Here is a 27,508-nt window from a genome sequence, read left to right as displayed (position 1 = left end):
TAACCAAATAATGACTTTTTCTTAGATAGCAACAAGAATAGAGGGAATTCAATGTGAAAGGAAGCCTTGCATTTCACCAGGATGTCTATGAAAATGACTGCAGTTCTGCTCCTGTTACTGCTGAGTCGTCACTTTGGTTCTGCAAGTTGTGGAAAGGTGCTGGTGTGGGCAATGGAATACAACCATTGGAACAATATAAAGACAATACTGGAGGAGCTCACACACACGGGGCATGAGGTGACTGTTTTGAAACCTTCAGGTTCCATTTTTGTGGAAGGTGACAAATCATCTGCAATCAAATTTGAGAGCTATCCTTCATCATTATAAAGAAAAAATATAGACATTTTTTCTTCTCAATCACTAAGTGCATTGATTTATGAGATGCAATAAAAACATTTTGGAAATATTATTTAATATTTCATGAAATTTTGAGTCAAATTTCTGATTATGTAGAGAATGTATGTAGAGATTCAGTTTTGAACAAGAAACTCATGGCAAAACTACAAAAGTCAAGGTTTCATGTCATTCTTTAAGATGCCATTTGACTCTGTGGTGAGCTGCTGGCTGAAATTCTTCAAAAAACATTTGTGTAAACTCTCTGCTTCTCTCCTGGTTACATAGTAGAAAAGTGCATTGGGGGACTTCTCTTTTCTTCTTCCTATGTGCCTGTTATATTTTCAGGATTAAGTGATGAAATGACATTCAATGAATGGGTATAAAAATATGCAGTACATGCTTTATTTTGATTTTTGGTTTGAATCATTTAATTAGAAGAGATAGAATCAGTTTTATAGTGAATACTAGGTAAGTGACTTGTAGTATAAGGTCCTAACTTTTCTGAAACTTTATAAAGGTGAACTTATAACAATATAAAATCAGAATTTTTTTTTAGTAGTTTCATGTAATAAAATAAAATCATCTATCAAACTCAGAGTGTTACAGAAAAAATATACATTAAAGTGTCAGAAACTTCTTGCTATCATTTGTATAAAACACACTAGAAAATCATATACCCACCACATAGAGCCCAGAGGACTTCACTAGGCAACTGCATACAGTTTACCATTGTACTACTCTTTTTATTTATCTTTGAAAATTAATTTTAAACTTTAGTGTCTTGATGAACCTAGACACAGAGATTGATAACTTACACTCATATTTCTATTACAACAATCCATGTAGCATTAAGAAAATTGTTTCCCTTTAGTTCAATTAGATTCTTCATTTAGAAACTCTTTTGTCAGTTTGCCTAATAAATTCCTTCTCCATTGTGTGACATTGTTTCCATCTCACACCAGGAGGCTCTTAATTGTATTTTCTAGCACTTCCAAATTCCTTCACTAAGTGTTTGCAATTCATTTTCTTTAAGGTCTATAATGTTAAAGCACAAAAATGTGTTTTAAACTATCTGTCAAAAAAAAGGATGAAAATTAAAACTAAACAAAAAAATTCTATTCCATATTGTTACAATTTCCAGCACTTTTTCCAAAATATTTTTTGTATAATAAATATTTGCAACCTCCTAACATGAACCCAAAGCAGGAGTAGGCACAAAGAACAAAATCATATTTAAACTCCTTTAAGTTCACTTTCAGCACAAGGGTCAGAGTTTTCTCTAAATTATACAAACTAGATGAAAGAATGCTGAAATTTTTTTATTAGCATGGTATGAATAATGGGTTATGTAACTCTAATGTTTGCTTGCATTTGTGTTAGTTACTTTTTCAACTGTAGCTAAAAAGCTAAATAATTGCATCTATACTGGCTAACTTATTTTGGTGCATTTAACCTTGTAACAAATTAAGAGACTAAAGATAATATCTACTCCAAAAGCTTATGTATATATCCTTCATATATATAATAAATATATACTATGTATGCATATTTTCCACACACACATAGTACCTTTATCAAACTACACACACCTTTTGAAAAAATTGTTCTAATGAGTTATACATGACAGTAGAATTCATTTGGATTTATTGTACACAAATGGAGCACAACTTCTTCCCCTAGCTGAATATGATTCAGAGTCACACCAATAAGATAATAATACATGTATACAGGGTAATAATGTCTGTCTCATTCCATCAACTTTCCCATCCCCATACCTGCTGCTCTCCTTCACACCTCTCTGCACATTACAAAGTTCCTTCATTCTTCCCTTCCCACCATTGAGGATTAGCATCTGCCTATCAGAGAAAACATTTGGCATTTTTAGAGTTTGACTTACTTCCCTTAGCATCCATCAATTTACTTGCAAATGTCATAATTTTATTCTTCCTTAAGACTGATTAATATTCCATGTATATATGTACATTATTTTCTTTATTCATTTATCTCTTGAAGGGCATCTAGGTTGGTTCCATAGTTTAGCTATTATGAGTTGAGCGGCTATGAACATTGATGTGACTGCATCATTGAAATATGCTGATTATAAATCTTTGGGGTATAAACTAAGGAGTGGGATAACTAAGTCAAATGGTGGTTCCATCCCAAAATTTTTGAGGAATCTCCATATTGTTTTTCATAAAGGTTGCACCAATTTGTAGTTTCATCAGCAATAAATGGGTGTACATTTTCCCCCACATTCTCAACAACATTTATTGTAGCTTGTATTCTTGATAATCACCATTCTGGTTGAGGTGAGATAGGATGTCTGTTCAATTCCTTACCACATTTATTGATTGGGTTATTTGGGTTTTTCTTGGTTCTCAGGTTTTTGAGTCCTTTATGTATCCTGGAGATTAGTGCTTCATCTGAGACGCAAAACTACACACACTTTTAAACATATATTTCTTCATTATTGAAAGTTCTGTCCAACACGAGGCATATTTGTATCTGCACAACAACTTTCCAATGTTCTATGGGTTTCATCTTCCCTTTCCTGTTCAGGATGACGGACTAATTTCCTTACCCAACCCTACCAAATGTAGATATTGTTGGAGGACTCCACTGCAGACCAGCCAAACCGCTGCCTAAGGTAAATTTGTTTCCATTTAGTTGGTTCTGTAATCCTTTCATTTTCACCAGGAATTATCCTCTCTTCCTCACTCAGAATGCTTAATCACATTTACAGAATTACTGAAGATGAAGCAAAGAGACCTATATATTGAAATCTTTCACATCTATACCATCACAAATATGTGAATTTTATCTTTGTTTCAGGAGAAGATCTTTCAAGGATAGGGTGAGTTAAATGAAGAAATTCATTATTCAACACATAAAAAAATACCAGTCATTCTCTGAAAGAATATTGAGAAGGGACTAGCATAAGATCCTAACTTTTCTGGAACTTTATAAAGGTGAACTTACAACAATATAAAATCAGAATTTTTTTTAGTAGTTTCATGTAATAAAATAAAATCATCTATCAAACTGTGCAAATTGTGGATTTTTAATGAATATTTAGTAATTTGTAACACTTGTATTTTTAGGCTGCCCTGAGTTTATAATCATGAACAGATCTATAAGTTTATAGATTTATATATGTTAAAATGAAGCAAAAATTAGTGTAACTTAAATGAATATCACACCTTTATAACACAGTTGGAAAGCAAGCATTTTTTACTACATAATTATGTGATCATTTAAGAGACTTTTTGGCTACATCTTTAGTAGCAGCATAAAATCTGATCTTATTCAAAGTTTAAAATTCAATATGGTCACCCCTCATTCCACAAACAGTGAAACAAACAGTCTGAACTGCCAAACACTTGGGTAAAATATTTCTCCATTTAGATAAAGGGATAATGACAGTGTCAATAGAAAAGTTAAGATAACAGATAAAAGAGGACAAGAAAGAGGATGATTATCAGACTAATCATAATATTTAAGAAAGGTTGTTGTGGTAATGAAGTTTCATAAATAAAATTCAAATCCACATCAGTGATTATCAGTCCTATATGCATTTTTATAGCTCCAATGTGCTTTCTCACCATACACCAATCGATTCTCAGAAATTTCTATATATTTGGAAGAATCATATATTTGGAAAATATAGCAAAAATCAGAAAAAATGCACATTTTAAAAATTTTTGTATGGTTTAAATAGCTAGAACAAAGGGTTAGAAATGTTCTCATCAGAAAAAAATTGAAAAATGCTTAAGATGGCACAGGTGTTAATTACTTTGATTTGATTATTTAGCTTTATATACATGTGTTGAATTATCACACAAATCTCCAAAACATGTATGACTATTATGGGAAAGTAGAAATTTTACAAAGTATCACACACACACACAAAAAAATGCCTTGCTCTATTTGCTTCACCACTTTGGAAATTATACAGACAAAAATATTAAGCTGTTATCATATTTATAGCATTTATTTATAAAAAAAATTGCAAAAAGTTTAGATATACAACATGGAGGAATGATATAAAATATATACTTTTTTTCATGTTATACAATTACAATCATTTTATCCAAGAATACTCAATTTCATTTTCAGCCATTATGCAAATATATTTGGAAAATAAGGAATATACATTAAATAAGATTGTTATTTTCTTGGAGGATGAAAAGACATATATAATATGTGCCTTAATATCTATAAACATGTGCCATATATATGCACTTAGTTATAAGAATAGAAAACAAAACACAACAAAAACATGCAAATTTATATGTATTTGTTATCTAAGTATGGAACTCAGGTCCCCTTAATTACTAAGCAAATGCTGGAACACTAAACTCTATCTCTAGCTCTTAAAACACACAACATTTAAATAAATTTAAATTTTAAGCAATAAGAAGTTTATTGGTAAGATAATTTCTGTTTATTATACTATTTCAATTTTTATGATGAAATTTTAAAAATTAATTTTAAAAGTTGTTGTAGAATGAGAAGGACCAGTCTTCTCAGTGGTTAGTCTGTAATATGAGAATATTACAGTTAATCATGTAAGTATGCACAAAATTTAATAAATGAATGAATAAATAAATAAATAAAAGACAATAGGCATATTTACCATGATAGGGATGAAGAAGTATCAAAGCAGAGCATCAGTGAGATTAAATAGCAAATAAAATTGGCTACATTACTAAAAGTCATTTGAACACACAAAATATCTGGATGTATGATGTGAGTCACAGGAATAATGTAGTCATCATGAAGAAGACATAATCAAGTTAAAATTATGATTTTAAACAATGTTGAAGACAATATGGGAACTGTAACAAATATGAAGTCATTTAATGTTGTTGCTTAAGACTTTTTTTTTTCAAACAAAGCCTAACCAGTGGTTAGAAAATAAAATATATTATGTGGTTTTTGAGAATGTGAATATAATTTCACAGGTGAAAACAGAAAACAGTGACTTGAAAACAGAAACAATAAGGAAAGTGTGGAAATTGACAAGATTTCAAAAAACTTTTGGATCTCTATTTCATTTTTTAATGAGGGATTTTATTGAAGAAGGTACAACTATTCTTCTATAAAATATATAAGGCAAAGGATCAGAAACCACCTGTTAGGATAATTCCAGGACAATTTCAGAAAGCATCTTTTTGTAAAGAAATTTCAAAACACTGAAATGAGTTATTCAATAGCATGACCAAATCTCTACTGAAGAATGGCCTGGTGGAACTCTCCCACTTGTGTGAATTTCCTGCCAAACCCAGTAGGTGATATGAAAAATATGTCAGAGCCAGGTATACACAGGACATTCTACAGGGACCTCAATTTTACAATATATCATGTCATAATATGTACAGAAATATGTTCATCAAACATGTAGCTAAACATATAAACTATTAGGGAATAAACATGACTCTTAACAATAAAGAATGATTTAGAGGTACAGTTTGCAATATTCTGATGAAATTAATCTAATAAGGGATTTTAGAGCAAAGGAAAAGATATTTAAGAATTTTCTTCAATTTATCCTAATTTTTCTTTATATATGTAGAGAAATAAAGGAGCAATGAACACAACATACTTCACCTGACAATCATCACCACTGCATTGTGGTACATCAAAAGTATTCTGTGAATCAGAACCTTGTACCAGTTTGGTAATAAATGATTTTAAGTAACATCAGGACAGTTTAACTAAAAAGCTTTACCTGAAGTTTACACTTTACTTTTAACAAAAAATTGTCTCCCTTGGCCTGTGCAGGGAAGGAATTTCTAACCATCAGAGGTATGGGCTGGCTGGACACAAAAAGCTAGAAAAATAATATCAAGAAATAAATGCAAAAGATGCAGAAAAATTACTTTTCAAAGTGGGTCATTGACAGGTGGAAGAGACTTGATGGGTCTCATCCTAACAAGGGGAAAAGCCCACAAATGTTTTATTTTTAGTGAAACACACCAAAGCAATTATTTCTTCAGAGGCTTCTTCAAGGTAAGACAAGAAGCAAGAGCTATTCAAGGTGGCTCATACATGTGCACATTGGCAGACTTCCAACAAAAAATATTTGGCATATGATCTTCATTGATTATGCACTGAAATTTATCATTCACAATTTTGAGTCCTTGGTGATGGCATAGAATCAACCTCACAACCACAGAAATAGAAGCATTCAGCTTCAGAAGGTGGAGATACTTTAGAAAGCCAGATAAGTATCTGAGAAATCAGGATATTGTTCTCTATGGAAAAAGTCAGGAGGATGGGGGCAAATATGGTAGTTTTGTTGCGTGAGTTGTAGACACTTAATGAAGGAAACCAGAATTAAAAATTCATCGTGGATGGACATGTGAACCAATCCAATTTACAGATTAGAATAACACAAAAAGATGTGTTGTAACATTCTATTGTAACAAAATCTACCTGCAATCTCTTAATCTTATTAGGAAATTAAGTAAGGTTATTCTTTTTTTTTTTTCCCAATGGAATGTTCCTTTTTTTTAGATTTATGATTTTTTTCTTTAATTTTTATTCTTGGTTGTTCAAAACATTACATAGTTCTTGACATATCATATTTCACACTTTGATTCAAGTGGGTTATGAACTCCCATTTTTACCCTGTATACAGATTGCAGCATCTCATTGATTGCACATCCACTGTTTTATATATTGCTATACTAGTGTCTGTTGTATTCTGCTGCCTTTCCTATCCTCTACTATCCCCCATCTCCTCCCCTCCCATCTTCTCTCTCTACCCCATCTAGTGTAATTCATTTCTCCCCTTGTTTTTTTTTCTCTTTCCCCTCACTTCCTCTTGTATGTAATTTTGTATAACCATGAGGGTCTCCTTCAATTTCCATGCAATTTCCCTTCTCTTTTTTTTTTCCCTCCCGCCTCTCACCCATGTTTAATGTTAATCTTCTTCTCATGCTCTTCCTCCCCACTCTGTTCTTAGTTACTCTCCTTATATCAAAGAAAACATTTGGCATTTGTTTTTTAGGGATTGGCCGGCTTCACTTAGCATAATTTGTTCTAATGCTATCCATTTCCCTGCAAATTCTATGATTTTGTCATTTTTTAATGCAGAGTAATACTCCATTGTTTATAAATGCCACCTTTTTTATCCATTCGTCTATTGAAGGGCACCTAGTTTGGTTCCACAGTCTTGCTATTGTGAATTGTGCAGGCTATGAACATTGATGTAGCAGTGTCCCTGTAGCATGCTCTTTTTAGGTCTTTAGGGAATAGACCGAGAAGTGGAATAGCTGGGTCAAATGGTGATTCCATTCCCAGCTTTCCAAGAAATCTCCATTCTGCTTTCCAAATTGGTTGCACCAATTTGCAGTCCCACCAGCAACGTACAAGTGTACCCTTTTCCCCACATCCTCGCCAGCACTTGTTGTTGTTTGAATTCATAATGGCTGCAAATCAAGTAAGGTTATTCTTGACAAAATGTGTCTCAACTGTTTTGGAATGGGAATTGATTTGCATAGTGCCTTGCTGAATCTTTTTGTTAGGAGTATCAAATAAGAATTCTAATCTCTTAAGGCTGGGAATTCAAATCAGGCACAGACTATTCCTTTAATACTCTTAGATTTTGGTAAATTCCTCTTTACTTGCAGTTCCTAGGATAATTTAAGAAGTACCTTGTTTATCAATGAAGATAGGAGGGAATCCTAGAATTCATGAGTATTTTGTCACACAAGAATATCTTGTGTTTATTAACAAAACCAAATACATATGTTAGAGTCCCATGTCAAAATTACAAAAATACATGGTTCATTTCTTTAATTGGTGTTTCAGTGGTTAATTTTAGTTTGAAATGGGCTAGTATGTAATTAATATATACCACATAACAGTATATATCAAGTTATCAAGACAAATATTTTCAAAGACTCTTTTTGGAAGATAAAATGACACCAGTAAAATCAGGTATCATCTCAAGATATTTCCTTGTTAACCCTATGTGACTGTTTAATACATACAGAATGAAAATATAAGCTAATAAAATACTTAATGCTGGTTGTTAAGAAACACAGTTTTTTTCATTAAACCAATCTTAATGCAATCTTTTTTATCAAAGATTTATTCAAGTCATGTGCACATGAAGTCTGGGTTTCTTTATTTCTCTGTATTCTAACTGTTTGGTTAGATCTAGTTTCTACACATGTTGATTTAACTCTAAGTCAATGTGAATAGAAATCTGTACAGGGATTTTTAAAATTTAATAATGAAAACCATCTTGAACTTAGGAAATATCATATAAACATATCACATACTTACATAAATAAATAAACTGATTAACATAACTTTAAAGGCCATATGGACTGCATTCTAAAATTTGAGTCATAAATCAGGTAACACTCTAATACAAAACTCAATGATTCAACTGTTTTTGATAAAAATACAACAATTTGAAATTACCTGCACAATATAAAGTTTTTTTTAAAGTAATGCTTATGAAGAAGGATTTTAACATTTTCTTTTCTCCTCTCATAGAGGGCCTCTCTTATGGAAGCTGAATAGGCTGAGGAGACAGATATCTTGTGGTGCTGGAATGTCTTCTAAGCATATCTAAGAGTACAATATAGTAATTTTAATTATTTCTTCTCTTTTTAAAGTTTCTCTCATTAGTTAAAGAAAAATAAAATTATTAAAATGCATTTTGACACATCATACATAAAAGGAGTGTAACTTCTTATTCTCACCTGTCATATAATCACACATGTACACAGGGTAATAATATTTGATTCATTCTACTATTCTTTGTACCCACATACTGCCTCCTTTCCCTTCAATTCTCTATTCCTAATCCAAAGAAACTCTATTTTTCTCTACAATCAACCCTGGAATGTGAATTAGCATCCACATATCAGAGAAAACATCCACCTTTGTTTTCTTAGATTGGTTTATTTCACTTATCATGATATTCTCTAGCTTTATCCCTATATGTGCATATGCCATAATTTCATTTTTTTTAGAGTTGAGTAACATTCCAGTGTGTATAGATACTATATTTTCTTAATCCATTCATCTATTGAAGGGCATCTAGGTTAATTCCTTAGTTTGTCTATTGTGAACTGAGCTGCACTGATATGGCTTCATCTCAGTAGTATGCTGATTTTAAGTTCTTTGGGTATATGCCAAAGAGAGGCATAGCTGGGTTAAATGGCAGTTGCATTCTAATTTTTCTGAGGAATGGCCATACTGCTTTCCATAATGGTTGCACCAATTTGTAATCCCACCAGCAATGTATCTATTACCCCACATCCTTGCCAGCATTTATTGTTGCTTGTATACTTGATAATTTCTATTTCTATTAAAGTGAGATTAAATTATTTTATTTCCAATAAGATTTATTTTTCATTAAATCTTCAGTAGTTGCCTTAGGGAATCCTGAGCGGCTTGAGAGCTCTCATTTGGGTCAGAAGAACTAGTGACTAGAGGAACAGTGAGGCTGAAGCTAAAACTGAAAAGTGTGGCTTAGGGCACAGAGTGAGAAAACTAGTAGAATCTTGAAAGGAAGCACATCAAAGGGAGTGAAGACACTAAGGGAACTATGAAGGTGTTAAAAATAACAGAGGAGAGAAGAAGTGATGAGGAATAGAAAGAGAAAGGTCTTATAGAAGCCAATTTGGGTGATTATAAGTTTTGAAGAGGAACTTGAATTCCCATAACCATTGAGGCACTATTCCCAAAAGTGAAGTCTTGGAAGAAAAGTAAGTGTTCAAGAAGTATATACAGACAGGCTATTTATCATATATGTCTATCTTATATAACTTACATGCCTGGGACATTACTTACCCTATAATACATAAGAAATAATGGAACTGTGTCAAAACCCAGATGAAACTTACTTACACTACACTGTTAAAAAAGTCCAAAATGGGCCAGGGTTGTGGCTCAGTGGTACGCCCTTTCCTTGCACATGTGAGGCACTGGGTTCAATCTTCAGCACCACATATAAATAAATAAAGATATTGTATCCATCTACAACTAAAAAGAAACAACAACATTTTTAAGGAAAAAAAAACCTTTCATATAAATTAAGTATCTAGATTACACAAATTCAGAGAAACAGAAAGTAGAAGTATGATAGTAAAAGATCAGTGAGAAAAAAAGAATTGTGTCCAATTTATATAACTTCTTGGTTTTGCAAAGTAATAGTGTTCTAGAATTGTTGGCATTAGGATATAAATATGTGTAGCATTACTGAACTATGTACCTCAAAATGGTTAAAATTTTCTATTTATGTTATGTATATATGAACCTAATTTTTTAAAAAGCCACTAATTTAGTATTTCCTGAACATATTTTTTCTCTCCTTATGTGTTTGAATAAATCTTTGCTCTATTGTTACATTTGGAATACAACAAAGTCTTTCCTTCACAGGAAATGGAAGATTTTGTCCAGGCTCAGGAGAGAATGGTGTTGTGATATTTTCAAAGGGGTCAATGGTTGGAAACTTGATGGAAGAAAGGGCTAACATGATTGCATCAGCTCTTGCCCAGATACCACAAAAGTTCAGATAATAGTACAGAACCATGGAAAGAGTCTATTCAACTCTGTAAAAGGTCTTATAAATAAATTTCCTTGCAAAAGGTGCACACTTGTAGCATGTATAATTTGTCTCAGTATTTATTTTTAAAACCAAAATATATTGCACCTGTTAAAATAGTGCAGAGATTATTTCTGATTTTAAAAAGTCAGCATTAACATTATGCTACAGCACAAATATATTTCATAGGTTCAGAGTGAATATGATATTATATTTGTTGTCCTTTTCCATGCAGTTACCAATGTAGTTACCAATGAAGTTAAGTTTGAATGAGCACCAACACAATAACAATAAGTAGGTCTTTAAAAACCAAATTGCATCACAGATTGCCATCTTTCTATATAATCTTGGCCTTGATTCTTCTTCCAAATGATAAAAGGACCTATTCCTGGAGCTGTTCTTGGTTCTATTCAGAGAAGGAAAGCCAGGATAACTACCAAACCAACCAAACTTAGAGAAAAAGAAAAGTCAACCTGCCCTAGTGATTTGCTTTGCTCCTTTCTCAAGATTAAAAATGTCTCAGAGGAGACAGAAAGGAAACAGGAAGCTGCCCTTACCATGGACTCTCTGCCTTAGAGAAACATAATCACACAACAGCAAACACTACTAGAAATATTTCTTCCCAGGAAATATTTTTGAGTAAATTTTCTCACATACCACTCAAAAGGCAAAAAGTACAGCTACACACACCAGCATCTGTGGGGCCCAGGCCTACAACAAACCAGGTCCACCCCTTTCCCTGAGGGGCAGACACTCACCAAAGCCTAGCCTCTGGTGCAGGGCTGACCTTCTGACCAGCAGACTACCACAGGACCTGAGATCCAGCCCAGACCACACACATGGGCCCAGCAGGATCCAGGATCTCAGTAGGCACAATTCAGTTCACACCTCCCCCAAGGGGTCAGACACTGCCATCCCTAGGCTTTTGGGCAAGATCACCTTCCAACTAGCAGACTAGTGGAGGTCAAGCACAAAGGCCCAGATACACCCACAGCCACCTCTGCAGGGCCCTGGTTTATAGCAAGCCTGGTCCAGCCCCTTCCCAGTGGGGCAGACACTTGCCAGAGCCTAGCCTCTGGTTCAGAACCACCCATTCTTACCAGCAGACTACCATGAGAGGTCAACCCCAGTGGCCCAGATCTAAACATTCCAATTTATACAGGTCCCAGATCCAGGATGAAGTAGCATCCATTGAGGGACACCAGCAGGGACTGGAAATCCAACATCAAGGTGAGCTACAGACAATCTGCACAGGTACTACAAGAATATAGAGAACAAATTATAATATCTCAGATCCACACTGCAAGAAAGGAAGAAACATAGACAACATGAAAACAAAGGGAGGAAAGTGCCTCAAACAAACCAGGATAGTATAATAACAGGATAGTATAATGGACAGTGAAGTTGATAAAATGTCAGAGAAAGAGTTCAGAAAGTTCATAATTAAAACAATCTGTGAATGACCTAAATGAGCAAATGCAAGCAGAAATTGATCACTCCAACAATGAGATAAAAGAGCAAATACAGGTAGCAAAATATTACTTAGAGAGAGAGAGAGAGAGAGAAAGAGAGAGAGAGAGAGAGAGAGAGAGAGAGAGAGAGAGAGAGACCCTGGGGGGGCAGGAAGAAATCCTTGAAATAAAGGATATACTAAATCAAATTTAAAAAAAAAACTCAATAGAAAGCATTAACAACAGACTAGATCACTGGGAAGAAAGAAAGAACATCAGATAATGAAGACAAAGTTTACAATCTGGAAAATAAAGTTAACCACACAGTGAAGAAAGTTAGAAACCATGAACAGAACATCCAAGAATTATGGGACAGCATAAAAAAAACCAAATCTAAGAGTTATGGGGATAGAGAAGGCACAGAGTTTCATGCCAAAGGAATTCACAATCTTTTCAATGAGATAATATCAGAAAATTTCCCAAGCATTAAGAATGAATTGGAAAACCAAATACAAGAGGCTTACTGGACACCAAATGTACAAAACTTCAATAGATCTACACCAAGGCACATTATAATAAAAATGCCTAGCATACAGAAAAAGGACAGAATCTTAAAAGCTGTAAGAGAGAGGAATCAAATCACAGAGAGGGGGAGACCAATTTGTACTTCAGCAGATTTTTCAACCCAGACCCGCAAAGCCAGGAGATTCTGGAACAACAATACCAAGTTCTGAGAGAAAATGGATGCCAACCAAAAATGTTATATCCAGAAAAACTAAGATTTAGATTTGATGATTAATTGCAAACCTTCCATGATAAACAGAAGTTAAAAGAATTTACAACTAGAAAGCCTGCACTACAAAACATCCTCAGCAAAGTATTCCAAAAAGAGGAAATGAAAAGCAATCATGAAAATCAGCAGAGGGAGGGATTACACTAAAGGAAAATCAAACCAGAAGAGATACCAAGTCACATTAAATACCAAAAATAAACAAAACTGGCTGGGAATACAAATCATGTCTCAATAATAATCCTGAGTGTTAATGGCTTAAACTAACCAATCAAAAGACATAGACTAGCAGATTGGACAAAAAAAATGCCCAAACAATATACTCCCTGCAAGAAATGCATCTCATAGGAAAAGACATTCATAAACTGGAGGTAAAGGGTTGGGAAAAAACATACCACTCACATGGACTGCAGAAGCAAGCAGGAGTTTCCATCCTCATACCAAATAAAGTAGACTTTAAACTAAAGTCAATCATAAAGGATAAAGAAGGACACTACATACTGCTCAAGGGAACCATACACCAACAAGACTTAACAATTATAATCATATATGCGCCCAAAAAACAGAGCAGATATATTCATCAAAGAAGCCCTTCTCAAGTTTAAAAGTCATATAGACCACAACACAATAATTTTGGGTGACTTTAACACACCTCTTTCATCACTAGATAGATCTTCCAAACAAAAGCTAAATAAAGAAACTACAGAACTCAATAATACAATCAACAACAGACTTAACTGACAGATATAGAATATTCCAACCTTCAACAAGAGAATATAGTTTCTTCTCAGCAACACATGGATACTTCTCTAAAATAGACCATATACTATGCCACAAAGAAACTCTTAGCAAATATAAAAAAGTACAAATTCTACCCTGCATTCTTTCAGACCATATGGAAAAAAATTAGAAATCAATGCTAAAGAAGACATAAAATCCATTCCAATAACCTGGAGACTAAGTAATATGCTACTGATTGAACAATGGGTTACAGAAGACATCAAGGAGGAGATTAAAACATTTTTAGAGGTGAAGGAGAACACAGATACAACATACTGAAATCTCTGGGGCACTATGAAAGCAGATCTAAGAGGAAAGTTCATTGCATGGAGTTCATTTCTTAAAAGAAGAAAAGGTCAACAAATAAATGACTTAACATTACATCTCAAAGCCCTAGAAAAAGAAGAACAAATCAACACCAAAAGCAGCAGAATTCAGAAAATAATTAAAATCAGAGCTGAAATCAATGAAATTGAAACAAAAGAAACAATTGAGACAACAAAAAGTTGGTTCTTTGAGAAAATAAATAAAAAAGACAGACCCTTAGCCATGTTAATGAAGAGAAGGAGAGATAAAACTCAAATCACTAACATACATGATGAAAAGGAAATATCACAACAGACACTACAGAAATAAAGAAGATAATTAGAAATTATTTTGAAAACCTGTACTCCAATAAAATAGAAGACACTGAAGGAATTGACAAATTTCTAGAGTCATATAATTTTCCCAAATTGAATCAGGATAATATATACAATTTAAACAGATCAATATCAAGTGATGAAATAGCCGACACCATAAAAAGTCTATCAACCAAGAAAAACCCTGGACCACATGGATTCACAGCCAAGTTCTACAAGAACTTTAACGAAAAAATATTACCAATACTCTCCAATTTATTTCAAAAAATAGAAAAAGAGGCAGCACATCCTATCTCATTCTATCAGGCCAATATCACTCTAGTTCCAAAACCAGGCAAAGACACATCAAAAAAAAAAAGAATACTACAGACCAATATCTCTAATGAACATAGATGCAAAAATTCTCAATAAAATTCTGGCAAATTGAATACAAAAATATATCAAAAAGATCGTGCACCATAATCAAGTAGGTTTCATTCCAGGGATGCAAGTTTGGTATACCATATAGAAAATGTAATTAATCACATCAATGGACTTAAATATAAGAATCATATGATCTCAAAGGATGCAGAAAAAGCACTTCACAAAATACAATACCACTTTATGTAAAGAACACTAGAAAAATTGGGGATAACAGGAACATGTCTCAACATCATAAAGGCTATCTATGCTAAGCCCCAGGCCAACATCATTCTAAATGGAGAAAAACTGAAGGTATTCCTTCTAAAAGACAGGGATGCCCTCTTTCACTACTTCTATTTAGCATAGTTTTTGAAATATTAGCCAGAGCAATTAGACAGATGAAAGAAATTAAAGGGATACTAATAGGAAAAGAAGAATTCAAATTGGCACTGTTTGATGATGAAATGATTCTATACCTGGAAGATCCTAAAAGTTCCACAAGAAAACTTCTAGAACTAGTAAAGAAAATCAGCAAAGTGGCAGGATATAAAATCAACACCAATAAATCAAAGCAATTTTGTATATCAGTGACAAATCCTCAGAAAGGGAAATGATGAAAACTAACTTATTCTCAATAACCTCAAAAAAGTAAAATACTTGGGAATCAACTTAGTAAAAGAAGTGAAAATTTGTATAATGAAAATTACAGAATTCTAAAGAAAGAAATCAAAGAAGACCTTAGAAGATGGAAAGATCTACCTTGCTCTTGGATAGGCAGAATTAATATTATCAAAATGACCATACCTCCAAAAGCACCATACAGATTTAATACAATTCCAATCAAAATTCTGATGACATTCCTTATAGAAATAGAAACATCTGAAATTCATCTGGAAAAATAAGAGACCCAGAATAGCTAAAGCAATTCTTAGCAGGAAGAGTGAAGCAGGTGGCATCAGTACAGACCTTAAACTATACTACAGAACAACAGTAACAAAAACAGCATGGTATTAGCACCAAAACAGAATGGTAGACCAATGGTACAGAATAGAGGACACAGAGACTAACCCACCAAACTACACTTATCATATATTAGACAAAGGTGCCAAGAATATGCACTGGAGAAAAGATAGCTTCTTCAACAAATGGTGCTGGGCAAACTAGAAATTGATATGCAACAAAATGAAATTAAAAGCCTATCTCTCACCATGCATAAAATTCACCTCAAAATGGGTCAAGGACTTAGGAATACAACCAGAGACCCTGCATCTAACAGAACAAAAAGTAGGCCCCAATCTCCATCATGTGGGATTAGGCCCCAACTTCCTTAATAAGACTCCTTTGCTGCAAGGATTAAAATCAAGAATCAATAAATGGGATGGACTCAAAATAAAAAGTTTCATCTGAGCAAAAGAAACAATCTGTGAGTTTAATAGAGAGCCTACATGTTGAAGCAAATCTTTATCCCTCACACATCAGATACAGTACTAGTAATTAGGGTATATAAAGAACTCAAAAAGCTAGACACCAAAAAACAAATAACCCAATCAATAAATGGGCCAAGGACCTCAAGAGACACTTCTCAGAAAATGATGTACAAACAATCAATAAACACATGAAAAAATGCTTATCATCTCTAGCAATTAGAGAAATGCAAATCAAAACCACTCTAAGATTTCATCTCACTCCAGTCAGAATAGCAGCTATTATGAAGACAAACGACAATAAGTGTTGGCGAGGATATATTGAAAAAGCTACACTCATACACTGCTGATGGGACTGCAAATTGGTGCAGCCAATATGGAAAGCAGTATGAATATTTCTCGGAAAATTGAGAATGGAACCACCATTTGACCCAGCTATCCCCCTCCTTGGTCTATACCCAAAGGACTTAAAAATAGTGTACTACAGGGACACAACCACATCAATGTTTATAGCCGCATAATTCACAATAGCTAAATTGTGGAATGAAGCTAGATGCCCTTCAATAGGTGAATGAATAAAAAAAAAGTGGAATATATACCCAATGGAGTATTACTATTAGTATTATTACTCAGCAACAAAAGAGAATAAAATCATGGCATTTGTAGGTAAATGAATACATTTAGAGAAGATAATGCAATCCCAAAAACCACATGCTAAATGTTTTCTTTGATATAAGAAGGCTAATTCATAAAGGAATAGGGAGAGGGAGCATGGGAGGAATCGATGAACTCTAGATAGGGAAGAGGGGTGGGAGGGGAAGGGAGGGGCCATGGGGTAATTAATGATGGTTGAATGTGATGAACATTATTATCCAAAGTACATGTATGAAGACAAAAATTGGTGTGAGTATACTATGTATACAACTGTAGATATGAAAATTGAGCTCTATATATGTAATAAGAATTGTAATGCATTCTGCTGTTATATATAAATAAAAATAAATAAATAAATTTTTAAAAATCATAATAAAAAAGAATAAAAAACAACAAAAGTAAAAAAAAGTGTAACATTAAATTTAAAAGTTGATAACCACTATAGACTAATAAAAATAATGTGGAAGCTCATTAGAAATTTTGAATGATTATTGTCCTATATTAGAATTATTATAACCATCAATATTTAAATATATGTATATTATATTGATAAAACCATTTAGCTTGTCAAATATTTATGAACCCTGGAAGTCACACAGCAAACATTGCTAAATATAAAAATATTTACATGAAAGAAATGTCCTCTATTTAAATCACCATTTAATTTTTTTACATTATCATATCTTTTTTCTTATTTTTTATTTCACTATCTGTTGAATTAGAAGCATTAGGCTATGAAATTTCATAATCTCTTCCAATTTTAACATGCTTTATTTTGAAATTGTGTCAAGGAATAAGAGGTCTGCTCTATCTTAACAGATATTTTGGAGATTTGATGGCAAGAAACCAGACACCTTAGAAACTCAACACTGGACTGTATAAGTGGATTCCTGAAGGTGGCCTCCTTGGAAATATTTGGGGAATGAATCATAACAATATATTTAAAAAACTTAATTATAAAGATAATGGTTGAGTAGTACATAATTTTATTAGAAATATTAATGAAAAAATTCATTAATTACCTAAGTTTTTTATATTTACTCTCTTGTCAAGGGAAAATGGAGAATGATCAACTCTTTGCATTTTATTATACATAGCATAATGAATTATCTATATTTCAGTTGTAATTACCTCTCAGTGAATTTTTAATCACTTCCTGAATTGTCTCTTTTTCTACTATTTCTGAAATTTTGTACCTCTACTTTGATCTACAACAGAGGTATTTGAAATCCCCCCAAAAAAGATCCCTCTCTTTTCTCACAATGTTCTCTGCATTTTCCATTACAAAAAAAATAATAATCCCTGATTATAGATGTCAGCTATACTTCATTTCATGATTCCAGCACCACTATTACCCTACTGCCTGCTGCCGTGGACAATGCATAGCAGAGTCAAAGGTGTGACAATTTCTTTAATTGTACATATTCTCATACTACCACTTTTATAACTACACATGACCTTGCTACTATGCAGAATGTGTGTTCTCTTTCTATTTATTTACATGGAAACCTTGCTTCCACTTTCAATTCTCAATTCACATACTTCCATGGAGCCTTCATAATTTCAGTGCATTTTCATGGTTATAATAATCTGCTATCTAGAAAATAATTCATCTCCAGTGGCTCATGTTGTGCATTTCATATCTTATTTCTGACTCAAAATTGGTAGTTTGCCTTAATTTCTTCTAATCCTAGGTCATCCAAAAACCAGGGTTTTTATAACTCATGGTGGAACCAATGGCATCTATGAGGCTATCGATCATGGGATCCCCAAGGTTGGCATTCCATTGTTTGTGGATCAACCTGATAATATTTCTCATATGAAAATCATGGGAACAGCTGTTAGAATGGATTTTAACACCATGACAAATACTGATTTTCTTGAAGCATTGAATACAGTCATCAAAGACCCTTCATGAGTATAACAATTTTTTATTTCGCTTAGATGTATGTATAGATAGATTCCCTCAACAGTGAAAATAGATTTTCTCCAATTTTTAACCTAATTTTCACACATTAAAATGATTTATACAATGTGATGTGTGCTTTTACTAAATTAGGACTTTTAAAAGGGAAAATCCAACTGATCCAGTGACTATATGGCTTCTTATTATTCAATAAATATGATGCTAAAAATATATATTCTGTCACTAAATGTAAACAAAAATTTTAATAATACAACAGAACACATGGAAAAGTAAATGAATTTTAAGAAATGTTAGATAATATTTCAAAACCTCAAATTTCTGAAATTATTAATCTTTTTACATACTGTAATCATTATTATGCAGAGTGAAAAATATGATACAAGGATAATATATGTAATGGCAAATCCAGTTCATTTTCATTTCCTTCATTTAAATACTTATAATTTCTATACTAACCAACCTTAAAAACCTCTTTTCTATATCTTTATTAGATATACATGAAGAGTTGTACCCTATAGTCACCTGGCTGGGTACAGAATAACTAACTGCATTTTAGTACCTATTGTCCAACATCTCTGTTTCTACACCCTCCTCACCTATGTAGTTTCTGCTTAGCACAATGCTAAACCTACTTCCATAAAATCAACTTTTGTTAAATTTACACATGAAGGAGACACATAGTACTCTCTCTTGTTGTTAGTTTATATTATTTTATATTATGTTCACCAGTTCCTTTCTCACTCCTGAAAACATAGGATTTCATTCCATTTTTATGGCTGAATAATAATTCACTGCATATGTATTTCACTTTTGTTATCTAAAAATGAATATGTTACTTGAGATCATATCCTGGCTAATGTTGGGAGAGCTGCAATAACATGGAGGTACAGGAATCATTTTGATATACTACTGATGTCTTTTTCTTTAATTCTTTTTATTCCTTAGTGGAAAAGTTGAGCTCCAGGAAAGATGTATTTTTAGTTTCTCAAGAAACTTCTTTTCCAGGGTGGTTGTTCTAATTTATATTCTGGTAGTGGTCTGTAAGAGTGCCTCTTACTCTGCACCTTGGCCAACATTTTTCATTTTTTTTGTCCTTTTGACTATAGCCCTTGTTATGTATATTTGATTATTTCTTGTGGTTGTTTTCATTTGTATTTTCTTCAGAATTAGTGATGGGCAGGATCTTTGCATATACTTGTTGCCCATTTCTCTTTCGTGGAAAATGGAAATTCAGATTATTTATTCATTTTTAAGCATTTTTTTCCTCTTGAGATTATAGAATTCCTCATAATATCAATATGATTTCTCAAATTCTCAGCCTGCTTTAACTTTAGTTTGGAGGATTGTGTACATTTAACTTTCACGGAGAAAGCACTCAATAATTACAATCCTGTAAAAAGTATAACAGTTCCCTTTTGATCTGAGAGGCCATATTGCTGCTGTCTTCTAGTATAAACCCAGCCTCAGCATCACTTCTCTCCTAAGCATCTGGAAAGATGTATACCTTCTTCCAGCTAAGTCACTTTGCAGTAGAATGTCTCTGGCATTAGAAACATAATGATTCCTATCTGCTTTCTACAGTTAAGCTATGGAAGAAACTATTGGGTGTCATTAGCTCATTATTATTTCCTCTTAATCCTTCAAATGAATTCACCTGGTGGCCCACTCTGATAATCATACTTTAGAAGTAGATACTAGGTCTCAATTTTATGTTGTGGTAATATGGAACAAGAATAGGAAAAAAATACTGAATTTTGCTCTCTCCTCAAACAGAAAACAATGTTACCTATATTTGTTACAGTTATGTTGTGAAATGTAATGAGTTTTTGTAGACAGTTTGCAATTAAGTTACAGTTCTATAACCTGTAATTATTAGGAAGAGTTTGTCTAATTTTTCTCTTTCTTCAGTAGCTGATTGTCTCCTCATACACATAACATTAGTATGGGATCTAAATCATTTGGAATGTCTGAAAAAAATCATCATAATTTTCCTTCAGAACTCAGCATGTTGTCTAGTATAATCATCTTTAACACTGAAAACAATATAAAATTATATAAATTGTTGTAAAATGGGTAAATCAACCCTCAAGTTGTCCAACATCACAGAAAATTTTCAAGATTGAAATGGTTCAAATTGAGGAATAGTTAGTCCTTAGTAAGCATTTTCAACAAGAAGATTGTAGAAGAGGAAAATTTTATTTGAGGGCTCACAGTTTCAGAGGTTTTAGTTGATAGAAGTTTAACTCCATTCCTGGAGGCTGGAGGTAAGGCAGAACATTATCACAGGAGAGTGTGGTAGAGAGAAGCAGCTCACATGATTATCAGAAAACAAAATATATACACCAAAGCTATGTCCCCAGTGACCTGCATCCTACAGCCACATCCACCTGCTTCTACTTACCACTCAATTAATCCCATTAGGTCATTAATTTATTGACTGGCTTAAGGCATTCACAGCCTATCTTTTCCCCTCTGAACCATCACACATTTTCTCATGCATGAGCCTTTGCAGGACACATCCAAAGTACAACAGTTAATTATCTTTTTAGGTAAGAAGATCACAATGCAAGCCTGACAAGAAACATTCTCTGTCTTAAGTTATTAACTCAATTTATATATAAAAACATATTTTTTATATATTTCCTACTTCTTTATTGGTGGATTATAATTGTACAAATGATAGGATTTAATGTGACATATTTGTACATGCCCTCAAATACACAGTATGACAGTATAATTTTCTCCAATTACACTCCTCAGCACTTTTCTCTCCCTTCCCATATCCCACACTTTGGCCCCTTTCATCACTTGATCACCCAGTGATTTTCATGAGATTTGCCTTTATCTTTCCTTTTCCCCTCTAGCTCAAAATCCTTAACCTTGTTTTTTTGACCTATTGTGTTCCTCATAATGGCCTTAAGTTCCCCTCATTCTTGTGCAAATGACATAAGTTAGTTTTCTTTGTGTCTGAATAAAACTCATATAAATATATACATCACATTTGCTTTATGCATTCATCCCTTGGCAGACACCTTAGATGGCTATTGTGAATTGTGCTGCTATAAACATGGATATGCAATTTCACTGTAATAAGATGACTTTAACTTAATACTGGAAAGGGTTAAGTTATACCTGGGTCATATGATGGTTGTGTACCTAGCCTTTTGAGGAACCCCCATATTGGATATCCATATTGGTGGTATTAGTTTACAATACCACAAAGAGTGTAAAATTGTTCTCTTTAGCATTTATTATTCTTATTCTTGGCAACTACTATTCTGACAATTATGAGATGAAATCTCAGTGTAGTTTTGATTTAAATTTCCATGAAGTTTAAAGATGTGGAATATATATATATTTCATATTTTTCTTGGCCATTGTATTTCTTCTTTTGGGAATTATCTGTTCAATTTATTTCTCAATTTAATAATTTGGTTGTTTGTTCAGCATAAAGTTTTTAAAAATTATTTTAATATTCTAGAAATCAATCTTCTATCAGAATATAGCTAGCAAAGATTTTCACCAATTCTGTAGGTTCCTGCTTCACAATTCTAATGGTTTGTGTGTGTGTGAGTGTGTGTGCAGACTGTAATTAATATGGTGCATTCCCATTTATTAACTCTTGGATTATTTCCTGACCTTTAGAGGTTCTAATAAGAAAGTTGTTGTTTTTCCTAGTGTTAGAGTGTTGACCCTTCATTTTCTTAAAGGACTTGTATAATTTCTGGTCTAATTCCTAGGTATCTGATCCATTTTGGGTTGATTTTTATGTAGGGTGAGACATAGGGGACTACTTTCATTCTTCTACACATGGATAACCAGTCCCTCATCATCATTTGTAAAAAAAAAAAAAAAAAGGAAATAAATCATTTCTGCAATGTATGTATTTGTCACTTTGGTATGGATCAGACAAATGTATATATGTGGGGTTTTCTGTTTCTTCTATTTTTTTATCAGTGATATATGTGTACTATGCTGATAACTATGCAATTTATGTTGCTATATCTCTGTAGTATAATTTGAAGTCAGACATTGTGATGATGCTGCTAACATTGCTTTCTGGGTTTAAGTTGCTTTGTCTAAAGTGAGTCTTTTATTCTTCCAAATAAATTTTAGGATTTTTTTTGTTTCTAGTTCTGTGAAAAATGCCATGGTTATTTTCATGGTGATTGCATTGAATTTGTGTATTGCTTTTGGTTATATGGCCATTTTAACAATATTAATTATGCCTATCCATGAAAAGGGGAACTTTTCCATCATTTGAGGTCAATTTCTTTTTTCAATGTTGTCTAGTATTCATTGTAGAGGTCTTTTACCTTCTTGGAAAACTTATATTTAAAAGTTAGAAGAATTATAAAAAGAATTTTGAAAGAATTCTTCAAACATCTCATCTAATTTATTCATATTAAATACAAATACAGATAATACAGTCAGTTGTTAAGAATATTGTAAAATCATGATCTGAATTAGATTTCATGTAGCTAGCATGCAACATATGTATAAACAAAAGATTAGTCTTCATCCAATAGTGAGAAATATTAGAGTCATCAAACAAAAATATAAACAACCATGTATACCAATGCACAAAACAGATGAATAAGCAATTCACACAAGTGAAAAAGGCTAATAACATGTAAAAGATGACAACAGTCCCAAATGGAAATTGAAGGTATTCCATAAAATTCAATATATTTTTTAAAAGCCTGTCAGCAAGTTACAAGTAGAAGAAATACACCACAATACAATTAAAGCCACATATGCAGACACACAGATAGCATGACATTGAATAAAGTTAAATTTTTTCCTTTAAGTTTGGGAGCCATAGAAGCATGTTCACTTTCACTATGCTTACTTAATATAATATTAGAAGTCCAACACAAAACAGTTAACCAAAGAAGGAAATAAAGTTCATCCAAATTGGAAACTAAAAATCAAACTACCAGTGTTTTGAATCCATATGATCTTATGTAAAGAAAGCTTTACTCATTCCACTAGAATCCTTTTGGATGAAATAGATCATATGAAGTATTCTTGATAATTTTTCTGTATATAAGATCAATATACAAAATTGAATAGTATTACTAAACACCAATAAAAAGCAACATGAAAAATCAAGAATCAATCAAGTTTACCATAGTTATGAAAAAAAATAACTAGCTAGGAAAATATTTAACATGAAAGGTAATAGAATTTTAAGCTATAAACTCAGTAACAATGATCAAAGAAATTGAACAAGACAGACACAATAATGGAAAGATAGCCCATCTTCATCAGAAGAATTCATTTTGGTAGGTGGATCCAAGATGGTGGGCCAGAGGAGGAAATATTTTGTGTTGTTCTGTGACCTGTGACTCACATAGGGAGAATATGGCTTCTCTGAGAGCAATATTCCTGCTCCTGTGCAGGAAATCATGACCACCATGCCCATGCAGGACTCTACACCTCAGTGTCAGTGTAGGTCTCCCAACTACTCACCCACTCATCACTACCAGGTGCCCAAGAGGAATCACTGGCATCAGCACCCACGGAGACTTTTACCACTAAACAGAGCAGAAATCCCAGATGTCATTCCCACACAGAATTAAGAGAAATACCTGAGATACTTTGAGAATAGGGTCAGTTAAATTAAGTTCTTCCTTATTCAAGACATAAGTATCAATCATTCAATCAAAGAACATTGATAAAGTGAAGAGTATGCACCACAGGTCAGTTCTGGATATGCAGAGGAACTGTAAAGGTAAAATCTTTAAGCTGATTCCAAGCTGCAAGAGCTTGAGTTAAAGTGTAAAAGACTAGGCATTATAAAGCTTCTAGATTACAAGGCCTGGGCTAAAAAGGAAAAGACAATCGTTACAATTGTAAAAGTCTATTGTTACAATTCCACTGCTACTCCCGGAACCTGTAATCTTTGTAAGTTGTTAGGACAATGCGGGAACTGCCCAGTAAATATCTCCATTGATTCTCTGGTTGTTTAATAGCTAAGGGCTCCAGGTAACATGGCACATAAGCATCTAGGCTCCAAAACCAATCAGTTTAAATTTGTACCCCGCTTAGAAATGACCAATCACCCATCTAGTCCATCTCTGTAAAGTTTCCTTGAGGAACATGAATCTCAAAAACAAAATGAATTCTCAGAAAATGTACAGTGCATATATAATAAATATCTAATAATTCCTACCACCTGAACCTGAAAATTTCCTCTTAGTTTATGATTATGAAGTAATTCTGTCAATATAAAGCAGAATATTCCTTATGAAAGAACATAGATCCTAATGTATTTTAATTCAAATATCACACTTTAAGACAGATGTAGAAAACAAGTGTTCTATGTGAATTATTATTTAACCTTCAAAAGATTATCTTTGTCTCCATTCTTGATAAAAGCAATATAAATAATGAGATATTATTTAAAGAATAAACCCAATATTATCTGGAATGGAACTAATTTAAACTTTTGTCACCTTTTACTAGATACAAGACCTGAACTAAGACTTGTGTAAATTCTGTATAATCTAATTCTATTCTTTTTTTTTGGGGGGGGGCAGGGGTTGAAATCAGGAGCACTAAACTACTGAGACACATCCCCAGGCCTACTTTTTTGTATTTTACTTAGAGACAAATTCTCACTGAGTTGCTTAGGTTCACCATTACTGAGGCTGACTTTGAACTTGAGACCTTCCAGGCATGGGCCAATGAGACCCGCTTCTAGTTCTATTGTTGAAGGATTTTGTTGTTCACTTAAAGAGAAAGTGGCAGTGGCAGTTTGTATGTGGGGGCGGGGATGTGGGTAGAGAGTAGAAAGAAAATGAAGATAAGGAATAAGATCAAGAATAATGCAATATCAATAATTAGTATTACCAGCTATTGTTATTAATTCATAGAAACATTTGAATTGGCATCAAGAGTTGTGAGCTTTTCTTCTAAATTTTGTAAAAAGAAATTATTCCCCCAAATATCTTGTTTTTCTGTTAGATTCTTAGATAACTTCAGAATACATTAAAGAAGAGACATTTGTCAAAATTCATCAATAATCTTAAAAATAAATATAGTCATTGGTTTAATAAGATCTTCATAATAATATAGTAAAAAATAATCAAGGTGTACAGAATACTATCTTTGGCAGTTATGTATAAAATGAACACTGGATATAATGTGATTATCTTGCGGAATTACTTAAAACCTTTATCTGCATAAAGCTTCATAACAAAAGATTTTATTCAAGGAGGTATAGTTTGCCTAAGTCAGCCTCACTATGAGTTCAGCTAGAAACTGAGGAAATAGAAGAAATATAATAGATTTGATGAAAGAGTAGAAAGTCAATCTTCTTTCATTTTTCATACTTTTCCACAATTTTCTGAATTGTCTCAAATTGAGCTTGTACTATTTTCATAAGGATATAACAGAATGAGAACAAATAATGTTTTTAATTAGTTCACCAACTGAGGTTGTATTACTCTACCTTTTTTGTGTAATATCATCGACAGCTTTGGACCACAAACCTGTGAGACAAAGATTGAACATAAGTTAATGCTGTTATAGTTTACTGGAATCACAGAGAGTACCTTGATGCCCCATGCAAGTCACAGAAATAACACAATGGTCTCCCTACAGAAAATAATTATAATTTTGAAGAATGCTCTGGACAAAATTCAGTCTGCATGGTCAATATTTAGAAAAGTTTTAGCTTGTTTATCTCTTCTCTAAAAATTTTTTAAAATATAAGCTCTCTATATTAGAAAATACACATTTTATGTTCAAAAGTTGCTCTTTATTATACAGTGAGAAAAGAACAAATCCTACATATAAAATGCAATTAAGAAAAGAAAAGCAAGTATACAGTTTTGAAAACACAAGTAGTGAAACTTTTGTCTCCCCCACATTTTTCTTCTTTTTGTGGGGAGGAGTGTTTATAGTTTGAATCTTGAATGTGTCCCAAAGGATTGGTCCCTGGTTCAAGGCACCACTTGGAGGGGGTAGAATTTTTAGATTTGTCAGGCCCAGTGGAAGAAAGTTAGGTCATTTGGCATATGCCCTTGAAAGGAATATTGGGATGTAACCCATTCTTTTCCTTTCTCTATGTCTCTTTTTAAATTCCTAGCCCGTTTCTATGCCATACTCTCCTACGGTAATGTACCCCTTCAAAATCAGCCCAAAGCAATGGTGCCAACAAACCATCCAAAACTGTGAGCCAAAATAATATTTACTCCCTTATCAGTTCATTATTCAGGAATTTTATTAGAATAACAATGAAAAGTTGACTAACACAACAGGGATTAATTTGAATGATATGGGATTGCTGTTATTTTAGATAATAATTTAGCAATTGGTATGTATTGAGGATCTCAAATAAGAATAATTTTCAAAGAATCCTTTTACCAGGAGCTTTCTAAAAGGTGAGGTGATTTGATCAAAAGGTTTGACCATATCTACACTGGAGAAATGCTGGCTGAACCTCATTGATTGTGGTATAAGTGCTCTCTTTGGGACACAGAAAGGTGAGAAGAAAGGCCACTCATACCCAGTTGCATAT

The 27,508-nt window shown here is 33.1% G+C and overlaps 1 pseudogene; it reads left to right on the top strand.

Moving 5' to 3' along the window:
- Nucleotides 1–81: 81 nt before the first annotated feature.
- LOC110597315 (UDP-glucuronosyltransferase 2B18-like) lies at nucleotides 82–18,969 on the top strand (annotated as a pseudogene).
- Nucleotides 18,970–27,508: the final 8,539 nt, after the last annotated feature.

Source organism: Ictidomys tridecemlineatus, chromosome 9 (assembly GCF_052094955.1).
Source record: "Ictidomys tridecemlineatus isolate mIctTri1 chromosome 9, mIctTri1.hap1, whole genome shotgun sequence".
Classification (NCBI taxonomy): domain Eukaryota; kingdom Metazoa; phylum Chordata; class Mammalia; order Rodentia; family Sciuridae; genus Ictidomys; species Ictidomys tridecemlineatus.
The sequence above is the reverse complement of the archived record's forward strand: the minus strand, read 5'-3'. Positions and strand labels throughout refer to the sequence as shown.